Source organism: Marmota monax, unplaced genomic scaffold (genome assembly GCF_021218885.2).
Source record: "Marmota monax isolate L192 unplaced genomic scaffold, Marmota_monax_Labrador192_F-V1.1 WCK01_AAM20220418_F8-fsc00124, whole genome shotgun sequence".
NCBI lineage: Eukaryota > Metazoa > Chordata > Mammalia > Rodentia > Sciuridae > Marmota > Marmota monax.
This window is the reverse complement of record NW_026692505.1, coordinates 1,219,700-1,238,497: the sequence shown is the minus strand read 5'-3', so window position 1 is coordinate 1,238,497 and position 18,798 is coordinate 1,219,700. Positions and strand designations below refer to the sequence as shown.

General features: G+C 36.8%; 1 pseudogene; it reads right to left on the bottom strand.

Moving 5' to 3' along the window:
* Window positions 1-4,292: 4,292 nt before the first annotated feature.
* On the bottom strand, window positions 4,293-12,803 carry LOC124093437 (acidic leucine-rich nuclear phosphoprotein 32 family member E-like; annotated as a pseudogene).
* Window positions 12,804-18,798: the final 5,995 nt, after the last annotated feature.

Genomic DNA, 18,798 nt, shown 5'->3' with positions numbered 1-18,798 from the left:
CTGGGGGATGTGGCTCAAGTGGTAGCACACTTGCCTGGCATGCGTGAGGCACTGGGTTCGATCCTCAGCACCACATAAAAATAAAATAAAGATATTAAAAAAAAAGGTATGGGGATGTGCCTCAGTGGTTAAGCACCCTAGGTTCAATCCCTGATACTCCCTCTACCCTGCCAAAAAGACAATTATAATGCCACCTAATAGTAATCAAGGAAGCATAGCGCTGTGGCAGAACCTAGGAGATGTATTCAGTCTAGGCTACAGAGATAGTGAAGGTGGTCAGAACTCAGGGCATTTTTGGTAACTCTTCTTAAAGACATAATTTTTTTTTCTTACAAAGATTAGTGACCAATCTGTTTATCAAAGTTAAGGTTTACTATTTGTGGTTTGGCATGATTTTTTGGCTCACTTCTCCAAATTATAACAAATTATAGATTCTGCAAAACCCACAGCTAATTATTAAACTGTGCTAAAGACTGGGCTTTAGCCATTATGTACCAAGGTACAGCCAGTATGTATTTGGTAATTATTGAAAGCTTCCTGAAAGTCAGATTCGTTCCTTCCCAGATTTGCAAAGAGTGCCACACACAGGGAATGGGAGGGCCTCGTAAATGTTCTTAAGGAGGGGTCTTTTATAATTATCTGCACACACACACACACACACACACACACACACACACACACACACACATATATATATATATATATATATATATATATAAAATTGGAAAACTGGCTTAGGTTACAATAAAAACACTAAAATTAAGGGTAAACCTCTGAATTTTGGAACAATAATGATACATTTCTTTTGTGTTAGCACAGTTTTTATTTAATTGATTGATTTTTGCAGTACTAGGAATTGAACCCAGGGGTGCTTTACGTCTGATTTACATCCTGGGCTGCTTTTATTTTTTGTTTTGAGACAGGGTCTTACTAAGTTTGTCCAGTCTGGCCTTGAACTTGTGATCCTCTTGTTCCAGCCTCCCGAATTTCACCACCATGCCTGGCTGACTTTGCTTTTTTTCCCCCCACTGTAACAAATCTTCAATTTATTTGAAGCAATTCAGTTTCAAAAAAGTTACAGCAGGGAAAAACAGAAGTCAGAAACAATAAAAGAATGATCAGGGTACTGCTTTGTTATTTATTTTTAATAGTCATGGCTTTGTTAAAAAACACAGTTGCACAAAAGTATTAACTTCAAAGTTGTAAAGGACAGATTCTTAAGGAACTGAACACACTTTTTACATACTGCCATACAAAGGGCATTATAATAGGAACTAAACTTCTACAAAATAGAACCTCCTCTGCTTACTTTCATGAAAATACCACCCACAGAGCTAAATAAGTCCTTAAAAGTAATCTGGAAGCTCTCTAAGTATTGTTTTCAAACCAAAACCTCTACTTTTGATTCAATAAGATGATTGATGAGTCAATATATGGATTTCTTTTAAAAACAAGCATTTTAACAAAATGAAACAAAATTCTTGATTTTCCACCCTAGCTACTAACTAAAATAATAATAATAAAATAAGTATTTTATAATCTGATGTCATATGTAATGATAATTCTTAGAGACTAAAGCAGGCATTTAAATTGTTAAAATTAGGAAAAAATTAGCTGGGCACAGTGGCGCTGGCCTGTAATCCCAGCAGCTCAGTAGGCTGAGGCAGGAGGATTGTGAGTTCAAAGCCAGCCTTAGCAAAAGTGAGGCATTAAGCAACTTGGTAAGACTCTGTCCCTAAATTAAAAAAAAAAATACAAAACAGGACTGAGGATGTGGCTTAGGGGTTCAGAGCCTCTGAGTTCAATCCCTGGTAGAACCCCTCAAAAAAATTCAGAGAATAATGTTAGTCTTTTGTGGTTTTTGAACCCCCAACTAAATTTGTCCACAGGTGTTTTATTTCAGTCAGTTGTGCAACTGTTTTAATTTCTCCACAAATAATCTCAATTTTTACTTTAAAACACCAAGTCACATGTTTTAAACTAAAAATCAAGCAGTAATAGTACTATAAACAGTAATTTAAATGTGTCCCAGTAGAGAGAGGCATAACTTCAATTAACTTTTTGACATTAACTTTTAAAAACATTACAAATACTAAAAACAAAAAAAAAAATTTTAGGTAGCTGAGATTAAAAAAGCAATTGCCTTGAACATAGAGGCTCCATGACAAAAAGGACAATGTACTTGTCTATTCATATTTTATTTAGTAGCTATGTAAGGAAGCACACACTCACACTTCTCCCAAATATTTTTCTATTTTTAATGGACATTAACTTGAAAATAAATCTTAATTTTAATATTGAATCTCAAATATTTTTTGAACTGCTTATTATATTCCAGTTAAATGCTATAGCTGTTAATGCTTTAAAACTGTAAGAAGAATAACCTAAAGGTTCTACTTAGAAAAATTATACATACTGCTAGGATTGATATTCAAATCATTTGGGAAGTCAACTTAAAAATTTGACTTGAACTTATTAAATTATCAACTGGCAATAATTCTGACTTTTGAGGAATACTGATGCTGCTTCCAAAAGCCTCCCCTGCTTCATCCTCCTATTTTTCAGTCTACTAATATGGTCTTACATGTTGTCAACCAAGCAAGATTTATGGTAAGCAGATTTTGCTTCATAAAACTACCAATAACAATATTCATTTCTCAGAAAATTCTCAATTTTTCAACTTTGTTTAAAAATCAGGTCTGAAAAGGTGGTTGAGGTGTAAGACTAAAGGTTTTCTAAGTATCTAAAAGTTCTCAACTTTCCTTTAGGATGGAAAGAGGGGAATAAAACCAAAAGAAAAGGTGATCATAAAGAAATTGCTGAGAGGAGAAAGAATGGACACCTAAAACAGAACAAAATAAACAACTGTTGGCATGTCGTGATCTCCAGCATGAAGAAAGGGCTCACCTGCATGTCTTTGCATAAGAAATTTTTCCTTCAAAAATAAAATCAATCACCATAAAATCCCTGAACTATTCTACTGACTAGAATTTCCCCCAAATCCACAAACTGTGTTGCTTAAATAGAACTTTTATTATTCTGTTTCTACTTTCCAACTTAATTCATGTGATTAAAAAGGCACCCAAGGGCTGGGATTGTGGCTCAGTGGTAGAGCGCTCGCCTAGCATGGGCGGGACCCAGGTTCAATCCTCAGCATCACATAAAAATAAAGACATTGAGTTGTGTCCATCTACACATACACACACACACACAAAAAAAAAAATTTAAAAAAAGCACCCAAATACCCTTAGCCATGGAAAAAAAGTCAATGTCTTCAAACTAAAGATCCAAGGATCTCCTCTAAGAAAATAATCAACTTATTCATGAGACTATTGTCATTTCATATTAGAGCTGAATGTAATTTCAGTTAATTTATAATAAGTTAAAAATCACGTGACTGGGCTGGGTATGGTAGTGCATGCCTGTAATTCCAGCAATTCAGGAGGCTGAAGCAGAAGGATCAAAAGTTCAAAGACAGCCTTAGCAACTTAGTGAGGCCCTAAGCAACATGGAGAGACCCTGTCTAAAAAAAAAAAAAAAAGAAAGAAAAAAGGGCTGGGTATGTTGTTCATGGTTAAGTGCCCCTGAGTTCAACCCATGGTGTGTGTGTGTGTGTGTGTGTTTGTGTGTGTGTGTGTGTGTGTGTATAATCTTATGACTGAAATACACCAAACTTCACCTAGTAAAAGCAATTATGTTTTAATTATTTAAATTTAATTATTTAAATTGCTAATAGAATGAGTTTGAATTAGAAAAAATTAGATTCTAAATAAATTGCTAGAGAATAAAATTTTATTTTTTAGATGTATTTTGTGGCAAAATATTCTGTAAAAACATCTCTAGGGAACACAATAAAATTTTAGCACCAAAAACAGTAATGTTATAATTCAGTAGGAATAATACATTTATTTTTTTAAATTTTATTTATTTATTTATTTTTAGTTAACTATACATTGCAGTAGAATATATTTTGGCAGAATATACATACATAGAGTATAACTTATTCTATTTAGGTTTCCACTGTTGTAATTATACATGATATGGAGTTACCCTGGTCATGTATACATGACCTAGGAAAATTATGACCAATTAATTCTATTGTCTTTCCTATCGCCCCCCCCTTCCCCTTTGTTTCCCTTTGTCTAATCCAATGGATGAGAATTTCTTAATGGGGGGAGTGTCAGTGAAATTTTTTCTCTAAATACAATATGATCATTAACAAGCTACTAAATCTTAATTGGAATGATAACACAAAAATAGCAAAATCATACTTTGCCTACGAAAAGTTACGCCTAATCTTTTGTTGGGATAGCTACCATACATGAAGAAGCAAAGATGCAGTTACTTTCTTGCACACCCAGGAATGTTAAGGAATCTGGTCTTAGAATGAGCCAGTCATCTTCTTCCTCTCCATCATCTTTAACATCTCATTTCCTCTTTTCCCCTGAAAACCTTCTTCCTCTTCTTCCTCCTCTTCCCCTTCTTCAGCATAGTCATAATCATCTTCTTCATTCTAAATTTCTTCTTTCATCAAGTATGAGAGGCCCACTTCCATTTCTCCCTCTCTCAGCTCTGAATCTGCTTTGTCTTCCTTCTTTTCTTTCTATTCTTCCTCCTCTCCCTCATGTCCTTCAGGTGCACCAGCTTCATCTTCCTTTTTATCTCCATCATCTTTATCTCTATCCTCCTTCTCCTCTTCAGAATCTGGTGCTTCTTTATTCTTCTGATCAAATCCATTAAACTATGTGTTTTGTTTCAACAGTTCACAAATACTTTCTCCATAATCTTCCAGGTTTCTGATCTCTCAATTAAACAAGTCAAGACTTTTCAAAATGTTAAGATTTTGCAGAGCTTCCAATGTAGTAAGCTCTTTTATTTTGTTTCCACTCAGATTGAGACAAGTAAAATCTGGACATTTTTTCTGTGAGGATTTTCAAGCCTGAAGAGACTATATTGTCATATATTTTCAACTTTCAAAGTTTATTTAAGCTGGGAAGTTGGGCCAGTGAACTTAATTTCATATTAGCCACATTTAGAACTCTAATTCTTCAGAAGTGGCATTCAGAACTTCAGTTTCTCCATTGACACACAGGACATTATCAAGAACTAACTCTGTCACCTTCTCTGAGGCTCTGTTCCTTAACTCCTTTTCATGTCCTCTTCCTGCTCTTCTGATACTACTCCCTTTCCTGCCTTTCCTACTACCTCCCAACCTTAAAATTTTAAAATCTTTGGGAATGAATGAAAAGAAAGACAAATGCCCACTACCACAAGATAGGTGTGGGGGAAGAAAGAAGAATGGCAAAGGAGTACAAGGAGTTGGGACTATAACTCAGCCGCCACCACCTCCTTGTCCACACACCCACAGATGCATACATGTACATGCATGTGTGCGCGCACACACACACACACACACATACACACCCCAAGAGTTCCTCCTGGCTTTGCTTTTATATATATGTAACTTTTATGTGTGTGGTGGTAGTGCTGGGGATTGAACCCAAGGCCTTATGCTAAGCATGTGCTCTACTACTGAGCTATATCCCTAGCCTTTACATATTTTTAAACTTTTGAAATAGGGCCCAGGTGGGCCTTGAACTTGAGATTTTCCTAGTCCCTCCCAAGTAGCTGGGACTATAGGTATGTGCCACTACACCTAATGACAAATACAATTTTGTGTCAAGAGTAGTAGCTGTGAAGTGGCTAAATAGACCTGGGTCTACAAATCATGGACTTAATTTATAGATCATAAAATTTTTAGGGTTCTTCAGTTTAATTCCATTTGAGAATGGAAAATTATCCCATTAGTTGAGAAAATTATCCCATTATCTGTCACAGTTTTGATGTTCATTAATTATTTGTTGAATGAATGAATGAAATGTTTTGCCTAAGGTCTCACAGAGGTAGATTCTGCACCAGAACTTAACTTCATGCTGAGCTTGGTGCTTATTCTTCTGTGCTGATATACCTTGCTATACTTTGGATTTTGAATATCCTCCAAAGGCCCATGTATTAATTGCTTGGTCCATAGGGTGGAGCTATTTGAGATGGTAGTACTTTTAAGAAGTGAGCTTAGTGGGAGGTCTTTTAGTCATTGGGGGGGGGGTGTGCCCTTGAAGGGGATAATAGGACTCCAGCCCCTTCATCTCTATCTCTTTTCTTGCTTGGATCATGATTAGGTGAGCAGTTTTGTTCCACCATGTGTTCCCACCACCATGATGTTCTGTTTTTCTTTTTCCTCCAGCAGGCCTAAAGAAACAGGGGAAACTGATCAAGGACTAGACCTCCAAACCTTTATAATGTGATTATCTTAGTTATTTGCTATAGTAAGAGAAAGCTGGTTAACATACACATAGATTCCCAGTGTGTATTTGTGTACACATTGAGGTAGGTTAGTAATCCCTAAGGATATCATAGCATCCATTCTCACTGTATGAGCCCTAGACAGAGAAAGTGACTAACTCAAAGGAGAAAGTATATTTATTTATAGTCTGTCAGAACCATTCATGAGACTCCATGCAAAGTGCATCATTTGCTTGAGAGGTTTGGGAAACCATTAAAGCAGATCTTCATTATGAAGTAAGACAGTAGATGATATATAACAGTAGGAACTTTTGCTGATCTCACATTTTTATGGGAAAAAGAAACTAATATTCAAGCTCAGAATGATAGGTTGGTAGAGGTAAGCATTAGATATCTGGGGAAAATTAAGGCTCTTTGCTTTTTATTCAAATCTAGTTATGTGTAGGGCATAATGTAACGTGGGGCATGTTGCATCAGAAAAGAGGAAACTTAACTTGCTGCACCCGCTTCCCAGTCCTGGGGCCACATGTGGCTAAAAGAGCACCTAGCGGTTAGCCAGAAGGCATTGCCCTGGGTTGTGATGAAGAATTGGACCACCTCTAGGATAGGCTCAGAACCCCTCTGCCCTCACGGACATTACTGCCTGTAGGATGGGTACAGATGTAAATTCTCCCCACCCTGCTGACCTTTATCCTGATTGGCTCCTGTATATTGTATTAGCTGTGTGTGTTTTCTCATTAAAGGAGATCCTGCTTTGACTGTTCTCCCTGGCGAGTCTGATTGTCCTCTGGGGAGGGAGGGCTGGATGCAGGCGGCCAGTCGACCTTTACCTTTCTTGGTTTGTCCTGGTCAGGGTGTGCTCCCCCAATCTCTCCCGCAGGTCAGGAGGGAACAGGGGGCTTAAAACCCCCCGACAGTTATGTACCTTCAAAACTCACCTACTCTGTCTATAAGCAGGTGAATATAGTCAGGTAATGTAGAAGCCTATTGAAATAATGTAAAATCCAGGTTTCTTTGGAAAATGGTCTGTAAGACCTTATATGAAAAATTTTAAAAATTCAGGGAAACAGTGTCCTAATAGAAACAAGTGTACCTAGATCTTATTCTTAGTGCTACTCTCTAATTAAAGCAAACAGGGTTCCTTAGAAAAATGGCTGAATACAGAACTAGACAGAGTATATGTGATAACCCTGGAGCATTTTATCATGCCAAAACATAAGAAAGTAGTTAAAAAAAAACTCAATTATGGAAGTATGCCAAAGAGACACTGGAGCCAAGAGAAAGAACTTCCACTCACTGAAACTAGAGCAATGTGAGCAACAAATAAAATAGTACTGGATTATAAATATTCATGAGTCCATTCTTATATAAATTAATTAGTGAAAATTAATTAATGGGGGAGATAGACATGTTTTCCATGTAGTAAGAATTCCAAATAAATTATATAGATACTCTAAAGGAGAGGGAAAATAACCTTATTCCTTAAAAAAATGGGCTATACACAGTGACTTCCTTCAAAAGAATACAGTATGGAAAATTGGAAAAATAGAGTAAATTTACAGTGAAGAACTCTGACAAATACTACTTCAGTCAGGTGGTCAAGGTCATCAATCATGTATAAAATATGTTCCTGATACATCATGTGAAAAAAAATGGCACTTTATACCTGTTGTTATGGTTTGGATGTGAGAAGTCCCCCAAAAGCTCATGTGTGAGACAGTGCAAGAAGGTTCAGAGGAGAACTGATTGGGTTGTAAGAGTCTTAACCCAATCAGTGAATTAATTCCCTGATAAGGATTAACTGAGTGGTAACTAAAGTGGTAGGATGTGGCTGGAGGTGGTGGGAATTGCGGGGGTGGGTGGTGGTTTTGGGTATATAATTTGTATCTGACAAGTGGAGAGTCTCTCTGCTTTCTGATCACCACGATGTGAGCTGCTTCCGTCTGCCATGTCTCCTGCCATGATTTTCAGCCTCACCTCAAGCCCTGGGGAATGCAGCTGGCCTTCTATGAACCAGATCTCTGAAACCATAAGCCTCAAATAAATCTTTTCTCCTCTACAATTGTTCTGGTAGGGTCTTTTGTTCACAGTGTGAAAAAGCCGACTAAAACACATGTGATCATTTTTTTTCAAAAACATATGTGCCCAGTTTAATCATGAGGAAAAACACATCATATTCCAAGAGATAGACATCCTACAATATACTAATGCTACTTAAAACTATCAATATCATTAAAAACAAGAGAATCCTAAAGAGACATGACAACTAGATGTAATGTGGTATCCTGGATAGGATCTTAGACCAGGAAAGGACATGAGGTAAAACTAAAGAAATCTGAATGAATTATGGACTTCAGGTAATAGTAATTTGTCAGTATTGGTTCAATGATTGTAACAAATATAGAATACCATGTGGGATGTAAATAATAGGAGAAACTGGGTATATATGGTATATACTATTTTCTCAACTTTTCTGTAAACCTAAACTGTTCTAAAAATAAAGTGTATTAATTGAAAAAATCATTCCAAACTTGGGACTGAATGTGTTTTCATGATATAATTCACAGCCTCCTTCTACAAAGAAATTAACATTATGGGGAAAATGCTCAATTGATTTTCTGGTAAGTTTTAATGTGATGAAGACTTGTTCTAGGAAAGTACTTACTTACCCAGCCAGTGACTATCAGTTGAGAGTTATTGACCTTTCTTTAATCAAACATTGCTTTCTTTGGGTATCTAATCTAACAATTATTATCTTTTTTTCTGTAAAATTTCTTAATCAAGAGTGAAATTTTGAACGGGTGTAATAGGGGTTTTTCATAGAACTTTGGAATCTGCTTATTGCCTAATTGAAAAGTTGTTTTTAAAACTTCTAATCTTAGACTGTATTATTGTAGAGACATCATAACAAGTTGTTTTTACTAGATATTACCTGTCACTTTTCTTTTTTCTCCTTTCTTATAAATACAATTAAAATAGTGAAGGGGGAAAAAACCGAAGTAATGTTGGACATTTTACTTTGAGTTAGGTAAACTGAGGCATATAATGAAAATTTTCTTTTGGGGAAAGATGGTATCCTTCTCAGACATATGAGGCATTTGGGGAAAATTATGCCTCACTCTAAATATTAAGGCAAAGGACAAAGGGTATTTAATTATTTTTATACTTATTGGAACATAATATGAAGGGTTTCTCTGATATTGTGGTTTCTTTATAGAATAAAGAAAGGGAAAAAAAATTACCCCTGAAAGACCTGTTGACCTTGTATTTCTGCTGTACACTGTATGTCAAGTCAATGTAACTGATCAAAAGATGCAGATCTTGGTAACTTTTATAGTCTAAAGGCCAAGAATCTAATAGACCTAAGGAGGGAGAGAGGGTCCTATGAGCTTCAGCCATGGACTGACACCTCCAGGTTCTGTATGAATCAGAATTGTTTGGAAACTCCTACAGATAAGACATGAGTATCTAAGCATTAATCCAGAAACCTAAACTGTTTTTTTTTATTAAAGATAGAACAAAATAAAGCCAGAATTCCCTAACTACCTGGGAATGACATTTTAAAAAATGGGTAAAGATGGATAAAGCTGATAGAATAAGGTATAAGAAAGAGGGTTAGATTGGCAGTGTGGGATCTGGAAGCCAAGGCTATATCTACAGTAAGGACCTCAGTGGGATTGTCTTTTAGCCATTCTGTCATGTGACATTTTAATGCTTTTTCTAAATTGTATTTTTCTCATTTTTCGTAATGAAATTTTATTTCATAATGAAGTTTTACAGACTTATTATCAAATATTTAGAAAACACATAAAAGAAGAAAATAAAAATTGCCATAAAAGTTCACACCTAACCTTATGTTTTTACAGCATATTTCATTTATGGTCTCATAGTGACCTTTGAGGCAATTTTATAGTCTTCACTTTTCATATAAAGACAATGAACTCTGGGAGCTTTTCCTGCCTTCCCCAGTGGTACAGGTGCTCATCTGGTGACACAGCCCCTGCTATTCTCTTATCCACGTACAGTCCTGTGAATCCTCTTTCTGCTTCCCCAGCAATTCATTGTAGAGTTTGAAGAGTCTATCAATGTCTGTCCCTATGACCTTTTTTGTTTGTTTATTAGAACATTATAACTATACAGAGTAGTTGAGTTCATTTTGACAAAATCATTTGTGCATGGAATTTAATTTATTCCATTTTAGTCTCTGTTCTCATCACCTTTCCTTCCTCTTTTGCCTTTCTCTATTCTCCTTCCTGTACTCTACTGATTTTCCTTTTGCTTGTTTATTATTTATTTTTGATGGCACTTCCTACGTATACTTAAAGGTAGAAGTCATTGTGGAATATTTATACATGTACATAGCATGATTTTGTTCAATTCACTTCACATTTCCTCCCCTTTACCATCCTTCTTACCTCCTTATTAATCTCCCTTTCTACTCCACTGGTCTTCCCTATGTCTTCATGATATACAATCTTCACTCTTTTCTCCCTTATTTTGCTATGGTTTTCACATGAGAGAAAACATTTGATCCTTGATTTTCTGAATCCTCGTTTATTTCACTTAGCATGATGTTCTTCATTTCCATCCATTTACCCACAAATATCATAAATTCATTCTATATGACTAAAACACCATTGTGTATTTTTTTTAAAGTTAGGTTATCTTTAATACTTTATTTTCTAGTTATAGTTGGACACAACACTTTAATTTTATTTATATATTTATATGTGGTGCTGAGGATTGAACCCAGGACCTCACACTTGCTTGGTGAGCACTCTACTGTTAAGCCACAACCCTAGCCCCTCCATTGTGTATTTATACCACAGTAATCTATTCATTTATTGACAGGCAACTGGGCTAGTTCCATAATTTGGCAATTATTAATTGTGCTGCTATAAACATTGAAGTGGCTATATCACTATTGTATGTTGATTTTAATTCTTTTGGACAAATACCAAGGAGTAGGATAGCTTGTTCATATGGTGGTTCCCTCTCTGGTTTTTTGAGGAATCTTCATACCTTGACACAGTGGTTGTATTCATTTGCAGTCCCACCAACAATGTATGTGTTTTAGTCAGCTTTTTCACCACTATGCCCAAAAGACTGACAAGAACAGTTAGTGGAGGAAAAGTTTATTTTTGGGGTCATGGTTTCAGAGATCTCAGTCCATAGGTGGCTGACTCCATTGCTGTGGGCTAGAGGTGAGGAAGAACATCATGGCAGAAAGGTATGGTGGAGGAAACTGGCTCAGAACATTGCAACAGGAAGCAGAGAAAAAGAGCTCTTATCAAGACAAAATATAAATCTCAAAGGCATGTCCCCTGTTTCCCACCTCCTCCAGCCACACCCTGCCTGCCCACAGTTACTACTCTACAGTTAATCCACCAGTGGATTAATGCACTGATTAGATTAAGATTTTTAAGAATGAGTATCTAAGCATTAATTCAGAAACCTAAACTGTTCTTTATTAAAGATAGAACAAAACAAAGCCAGAATTCCCTAATTACTCAATCATTTCACTTCTAAACTTTTTTTTGGCATTGTCTCATACATGAGCTTTTGGGGGGAACACCTCATATCTAAACCATAACAGAATGAGTGTATCTTTTCCCCCCACATCTTTGCCAGCATTCTTATTATTTATATTCTTGATAGTTGATAGTCTGACTGCAGTGAGATGAAATCAGTCTAGTTTTTTTTTTGCATCCTGATTGCTAGAGATATGAACATTTTTCATATATTTATTGGCCATCTATGTTTCTTCTCTTGAGAAATGTCTATTTGGTTATTTTCCTCCATTTATTGATTGGGGCCTTTTTTTGTGTGTTAAGATTTTGGACAGCAAAAGAAACCATGTGGCCTTTTAAATCTATCATTTCTGTTCTATTGCTCTGAATTTGATGCCATATAAAAATAGATCTCCCCCCCCCATCCTGAATCATCTGCCCCAATCATCTCTCACTCTACAACTGACCCTTCTGGCTATTTGTACCTGAAAGTTGTTTTCTTCTAGATAGCCTTTCATTATAATTTCAACATTGTTTCCTTGGCTCTGACCTTTGGTTTCATTTCTCCATCACAACTGGCTATTCCCCTTATATATACCCCTTGGTTGTGCAGATTTTTCCCATTCTGAATTCAGATTATCTTCAAGGCCCCACACATTTTCCCAAACCTTATCATTGCACAGTCAATCCCATGGGTGGGATAAAGTCACAGGACTGATGTAATGAAATCAGTAGCACAAATACTCTGGTGATGGGAACAGAGGTAGATGAAAGGTAGAGAAAGAAATATATTGAAGTTGACGGTGACTTTCAGGATAACCATTCTATCTGTTAGATAGAATAGATTCTATCCATATGTTTAGTATAAGCATTCTATTCAGTTCCTGGGAGCATGGTTAGTGTTTAAAATATGTATTTGGAATGTGTTCCCCTCCAAACTTACCTCTTTTTTCTTTTTTACCTTTCACTGTTTCTCTCATCTGGAGTCATGTCCCCTTTCTTTCCACACATTTATATGTATTTTTAATCACTCATGGTGCTAGTCTTATTAGTCTTTAGATTAGCCTCATTCTAATAGCACTTATTATTAACCTGTTTTCCTCTCACTACGGAGCTTGTCCTCTAATGCCACTTGCTATTATGTTTAGATGTACCATATCCACAGCATTATTGTTAGAACCCCTAGGAGAGTGATTTTTTATACTACTACTTCTCTCTCTAACCTTGTCAGGAAATAGAAGTGGGCTTTTTACAAGTTAATAGTCATTATGTGTTTAGTGATAAATTGAAACTTACCATAGTAATTTGAGTATGAGAGGTGGTGGCTTACATTGAGTTGAAATTCTGGTGTGATCCTATTGGTATCTCATGGAAAAGAAGAATTAAAAGTATGCTTCTGGGATGATAGTCTCAGAGCTGTCAACTAACATCCTGTTATGGTCCAGGCTTTATGGGCAATTACCAAGCAGACTCCATTTTACCCTGAACACCATGTTATGTAAGAAATGCTTCTCCCACAGGAACACCCCACTTCTGTGTCCATCAGCAGTTGCTTAGCATAGCATGTTTGGCAACACAAACTGGCAATTCTTATACAATGTAAAATTATTTTCTTTTTGGTTCCCATTTTTCTTGGACAATGTACCCTGACAGAGAATGATTGTCTAGACTATAGAAACCATTCTTTAACTTGTACTCAACTAGGGTCACTTTGACCCACTTCCCTTTCTGCTTATGATTTTAGATCTCATGATGTTTATTCATGATGTTGAATCATAGCAACAGCCACTTATGATTAATGCAGTTTTGAAATATAAAGGTGTTCTCTTAAGTGCTCTAACCTTTGGAGAGGTTCAAAGAATATATCCTTGCAGCCTTCCTCTTGGCCCACCAGCTGGTGAATCTGGACCACCAGCTGGTGAATAAAGATGGTCTGTCTCCTGCTTTAAGATCAACTTTGTGATCTATTACAGCCTCACAATAACAATCCCAAGAGTACATTCTTTGTTGATAAAGTTACGTCTCACTCTACTGCATCTGAGGTTTTTTGGATGCACCATGGAAACCATCATATTACCTCATAGGCCTCATTATTATTCAGGATTTCCCCTGCCTCCTGCCTTCCTCTACTCACTCCCTTACTTCCTTCTTCATAAGTACTCCTGTAAATGAATATACCTTTCTCAAACATAAGTGATAATCCTTAGATGTCAGTGATAGCTAGGGAATTTAAATCAAATTGTTTTAAAAGGCACAAATTAGTCAAATTGCTTTGTAACATATACAAATAATAGGAAACTAGGTATATGTATGCAGTTTTGAATGACTCATTCAGTCTACATTCTATTTCTCCTGAGTTGCACAGAATTTCATATAATTTAGATGCCTATTTGAAAAATTTAAGTCACCATTAATTGGGGGGATCATTATTATTAGGATGGCAAGTTTGGGCAGAAAGTCAACTTCATTGAAAATTGATATTGGAAAAAAAAAAGAGAACAGGGTTTAAAACTAAATAGAAGAATGTGTCACTTAATGATGGGGATGCGTTTGAGAAATGAATTATGATGTTATCTTACCATTGTGTGAACATTATAGAGTATGTTCACATAAACTAAGCCACTATGATGTGCTTAGGCAATGTAATCTTCTGGGACTCTGTCATATATATGGTCTGTGGTTGACTAAAACATCATTATGTAGTGTTTGACTATAGTCAGTTTAAGAAGAGATTTGATCAATAAACTGAGTTCACTTTCAAAACTCAGTCAAGCATAAGCTTAGACTGTTTTTCAGGTGACAACACTAAGAACATGAGAAGCAGTATTGTCTACAGGTTTAGTGCACACATTCTGGCTTCAAATCCCACTTCAACTCCTTATTATCAGTTGTCTTAGGCAAATTACTCAATATGTCTGCACCTCAGTTTTTAAATTTTATTTTGTGATCTATAAAAGGGAAGATGTTTTGGTCATATGTTGGTATATAACAAGCCATTCAAACTTAATGATTTAAAACCATAACAATGATAATTTCATTTTCTTATGACTCTGTGATTTGGATTGGTATAGGAGAGGAATACTTTTCTATGATCCATGGAGGGGTGACTTGAAGGCTGCGGATGATTTGATAGCTGGCATCATGTGAAGACTCAGTCACTAGCATAGTATGTTAGGTGGTGAGTGCTAGCTGCTGGCCAGCACCTCAGCTGGGGTTGTAGGCTGGGACACCTACATGTGGGTTCTCTATGTGATCTTAGCTCCCTTACAGTATGGTGGCTGGGCTGCAAGTGCAGCATGCCAAGAAGGCAAGGCAGAGTGCATGGTGTTTTTATGATCAAGCCTTGGAAGTCATGTAGAACCACATCTCTGAACTGTCTTGTTCTAGACAATCACAAAGATCTGCCAGGCTCAAGGGGAGAGTAGATAGACTCCACCATTCTGTAGGAGGGAGGAGGCATCAATGGTATGTTATAAGAAGAGCACATTAGATGAAAAATACTATCATGGTGGTGTTTAGAAGATATAATCTGCCACAGTCTGTACTTTGGTTATGGCAATTCATATCCTTCCATAATACAGCCTACCCTCCTTATTCTTGTGTTTTGTATCTGCAGATTCAACCATGAATTGAAATATTCAGAAAAAAATCATGTCTTCTGAACATGTACAAATATTTTGATAATTATTCCCTAAATATAGCTTGCCAACTATTTACATATCACTTACATTGTATTAGGCATTTTAAGTAAGTAATCTAGAGATGATTTAAAGTATATTAGAGGGTAGGTGGGGGATGTAGCTCTTGCCTAACAAGCATGAAGCCTGGGTTCAGTTTGCAGCACTGCATAAAGAAAGGAGGGAATAAGGGAGAGAGGAAGAGAGGAAAGGAAGGATAAAAGTATACAGGAGGATGTGCATAGGTTACCTGAAAATATCATGTCATTTTATATAAGTGACTTGAGTACAAATTTTGGTATCACCCTAAAGAAACCAAGATCTTTTTATCTAAATCAGATCAGGTGCAGATGTGACTCTTCACTGTAGATCTTCAGGTGAAACTATGACTATCGTTCTTCTCCATTTCTAGACCTGTGAACTAAATTGACAAGTTATTTGCCTGTCCCTGCCCAACACCCAGCAGGAGAAGGTTAACTACTAGGGATACTTTTCATTAAAAAAGTGGGAAAGGAGGATTCACATGGCAAATTCAAAAAGAGAGAAAGCAGGATGCATTTAACATACTAGGCCACAGCAATTCTGAAATCCAAATGGGTATAGGATATCATATTCTCTATTAAGGCTCAAAATATTGCTTAGGAGCTGCTTATCATGACCTCTTTCTTTTACTCTCTGAGATATTGGTTCTGCCTTCTGAATCATCTTTTATTTCAGAAAGTATTGCCTGTGTTCACATAAAGCCATTTTCTCAAATGTTTCTTGCCTGTAGAAAATGGGTTCAAAGGCTTTTTTCATGTTGTATTATTAATTTTCAGTCCAAACTGAAAAATTCTTTAAAAATGTTGCAAGCTTCTTTGTGTATCAACAATCTACTACATAAGTAAATTCATGTTTCAAATTTCTTTGAGATAAGATCTTCTCTGCCTTGGGCTTACTAAGGCTGTTATGAGACATCATTCTTAAGTTTCTTAGAAGGCCCTTGTCTGTATGAAAGTCCAGCTCTCTCTCTCTCTCTCTCCCCCTCCTTCTCCCCTCCCCCCACTCGTGTCCCCAGCTGCTTTCCTCTGCCACACTCTTCCACCACCATGTTCTGCTTCACCTTGGATCCAGAGCAATGCAGTTAGTCATCTGTGGACTAAGACCTCTGAGATGTGTCTGCAGCAGACCCCAGGAACTCACCACCAATTTCTTTCTGGGTTCGCATATTCGAAGAATGAAATCCACGGACAACATGGAAGGCAAGAGTGAAAGGGGCAAGATTTATTTAAGTGAGATGAAAAGAAACAGAGCTCCCACCGAGCCCTAGGTTTGAGACTTCCTGAAACCTCTATTTGGATCAGCAATCACTTCCATTTTCCCCCACTGCTCTGGAACAAAGGCTTGGATGGAATGTTTGGAATGTTTCTACAGATTATTTTCTTGGAGTGATCTTTACATTTAAAAAAAAAAGAAAGAAAGAAAAAAAAGAAAGAAAGAAAAAAAAGAAAGTCCAATATTTTCATGTTGAAAGTCCAGTCTCTAAAACAAACTATATCTTTCAGGTCTTTACTAAATGGCTTAAAATTCACTCATGGATAAAGCAATGTAGTTCAGTATATCAGTGTCCTTAAAGGAATAGTGTGATATGTGTATCCTTTTGTATGTATCTTTAGTTTGTTGAGTTACTCATGGTAAAAAAAAAAAATATGCTGACATGAAAATCTTCTTGAATACTGTTTGAATTCAATTGGTGTTTAGAACCATGTATTAAGGTTTATCTTGGTATTCTTTAGTAAAATAGAATGTCTGGAAGAAATGAATCAACACCTATTGGAGCTTAGTGTGGACAAAAAAAAAAAAAAAAAGATTAAGGGTAAATGTTGACTGTACTAGTTCAGAGCCCAAAATTTAAACTGCAATGATAAATTCCTAAATTACCTAGCATTTGTCAATGTGCTCTGAACTGTAATGGAGTTGTGCTGAATCATGAATACTGTGTTACCTAATCCCTTCTTGCAACAAAAGCTTTTTTTGCTATGGTAATGCTTAGCATAGCAAAGAGTTCAGTTGGTTGTGGTCTTATCTGTTAAAATCTAACTGGCAGCTGGGTGTGGTGGCACATGCCTGTAATTCCAGTGACTCAGAAGGTGGAGACAGGAGGATAATTCAAGGCAGGCCTCTGCAACTTAAAGAGACCCTGTCTCAAAAAAACAAAAATAAACACGCAAAAATGGCTGGGGATGTAGCTCAGTGGCATAATGACCTTGAGCCCAATCCCTAGTATTGGAAAAAAATAACTCACACATCACAAACCTCTGGCACAATGTGAAGGAACCCTTGTTTTTAAGCGCAGAATGAAAGTTGTGGTAACTGTGTCTGGCAGATTGTCTATAACTTCTAGTCTTGATAGTTGTCTTATTGCAATTTTAGACTGGTCCAGACTTAGGATTCTCAAAGACAAAGAACATATAAATAAAGGGGATGGAGAGTAATGGGCTTAAGGATAAAGATGTTTCCTAGTTAATAGAGGTTTTCTCTCTTTCTTTCTTTCTTTTTAATAATGACCATATTTAGAAGCTTCTTAGAATAATCACACATTTTGAGTAAAGTAGCTCTTTACTAAGATCAATATTGGGACAAAGAGCAAAGGGGTAAAAGAAGACACAAGGATACAGAGGGAGGGTCCATGCCTTTCTTGGATTGCTCTATGCACTGCCTTTGGGTGAGGAAAAAAAGGTTCTTGAGGGAAATTGTAAGGGTCCAGCGAAGCACCGGAGGAAGAGACCACCAAGAGACTGACTCATGCAATTGCAGAAGGGGATTTATTGGGGCTCCGTGCTCACTCAAGAAGGGAGAGCAGCCCAGAGCCCTGAGCAGAGGTTAAGCAGTGCTTAAGTACACTTTTTGGGGAGGGCAGAGGCTTTGCATACATTAGGACAAATCATCATGAGGCGTGGGAAAATCAAACAACAATTCTTAAACTTGATTAGTACATTCATTGGCGGGAACAGGTCGGGCGGGGGTGATTGGTCACTCTTAAGCGGGGTACACATTCAAACTGATTGGTTCGGGCCCTGTGTGCCTACGTGACAAGCTGCACAGGGCCCTAGGCTATTAATCAACTGAATGGCCAGTAGGGCGTTGTCTTAACTGCCTCAGGAATTTCAGGTTCTGGGTGTAGCAGAGGAACTTAACAATACCTGGTCCTTCACTTTTTAACTCAGGCCTTGCAGCTTAGAAACTTTACAATGCCCGGTCTTTTACATTTTAACTCAGGCTTTGCAGTTTAGAAGCAGCTTAGAAACTTTACCCTTTCATTCCCCACT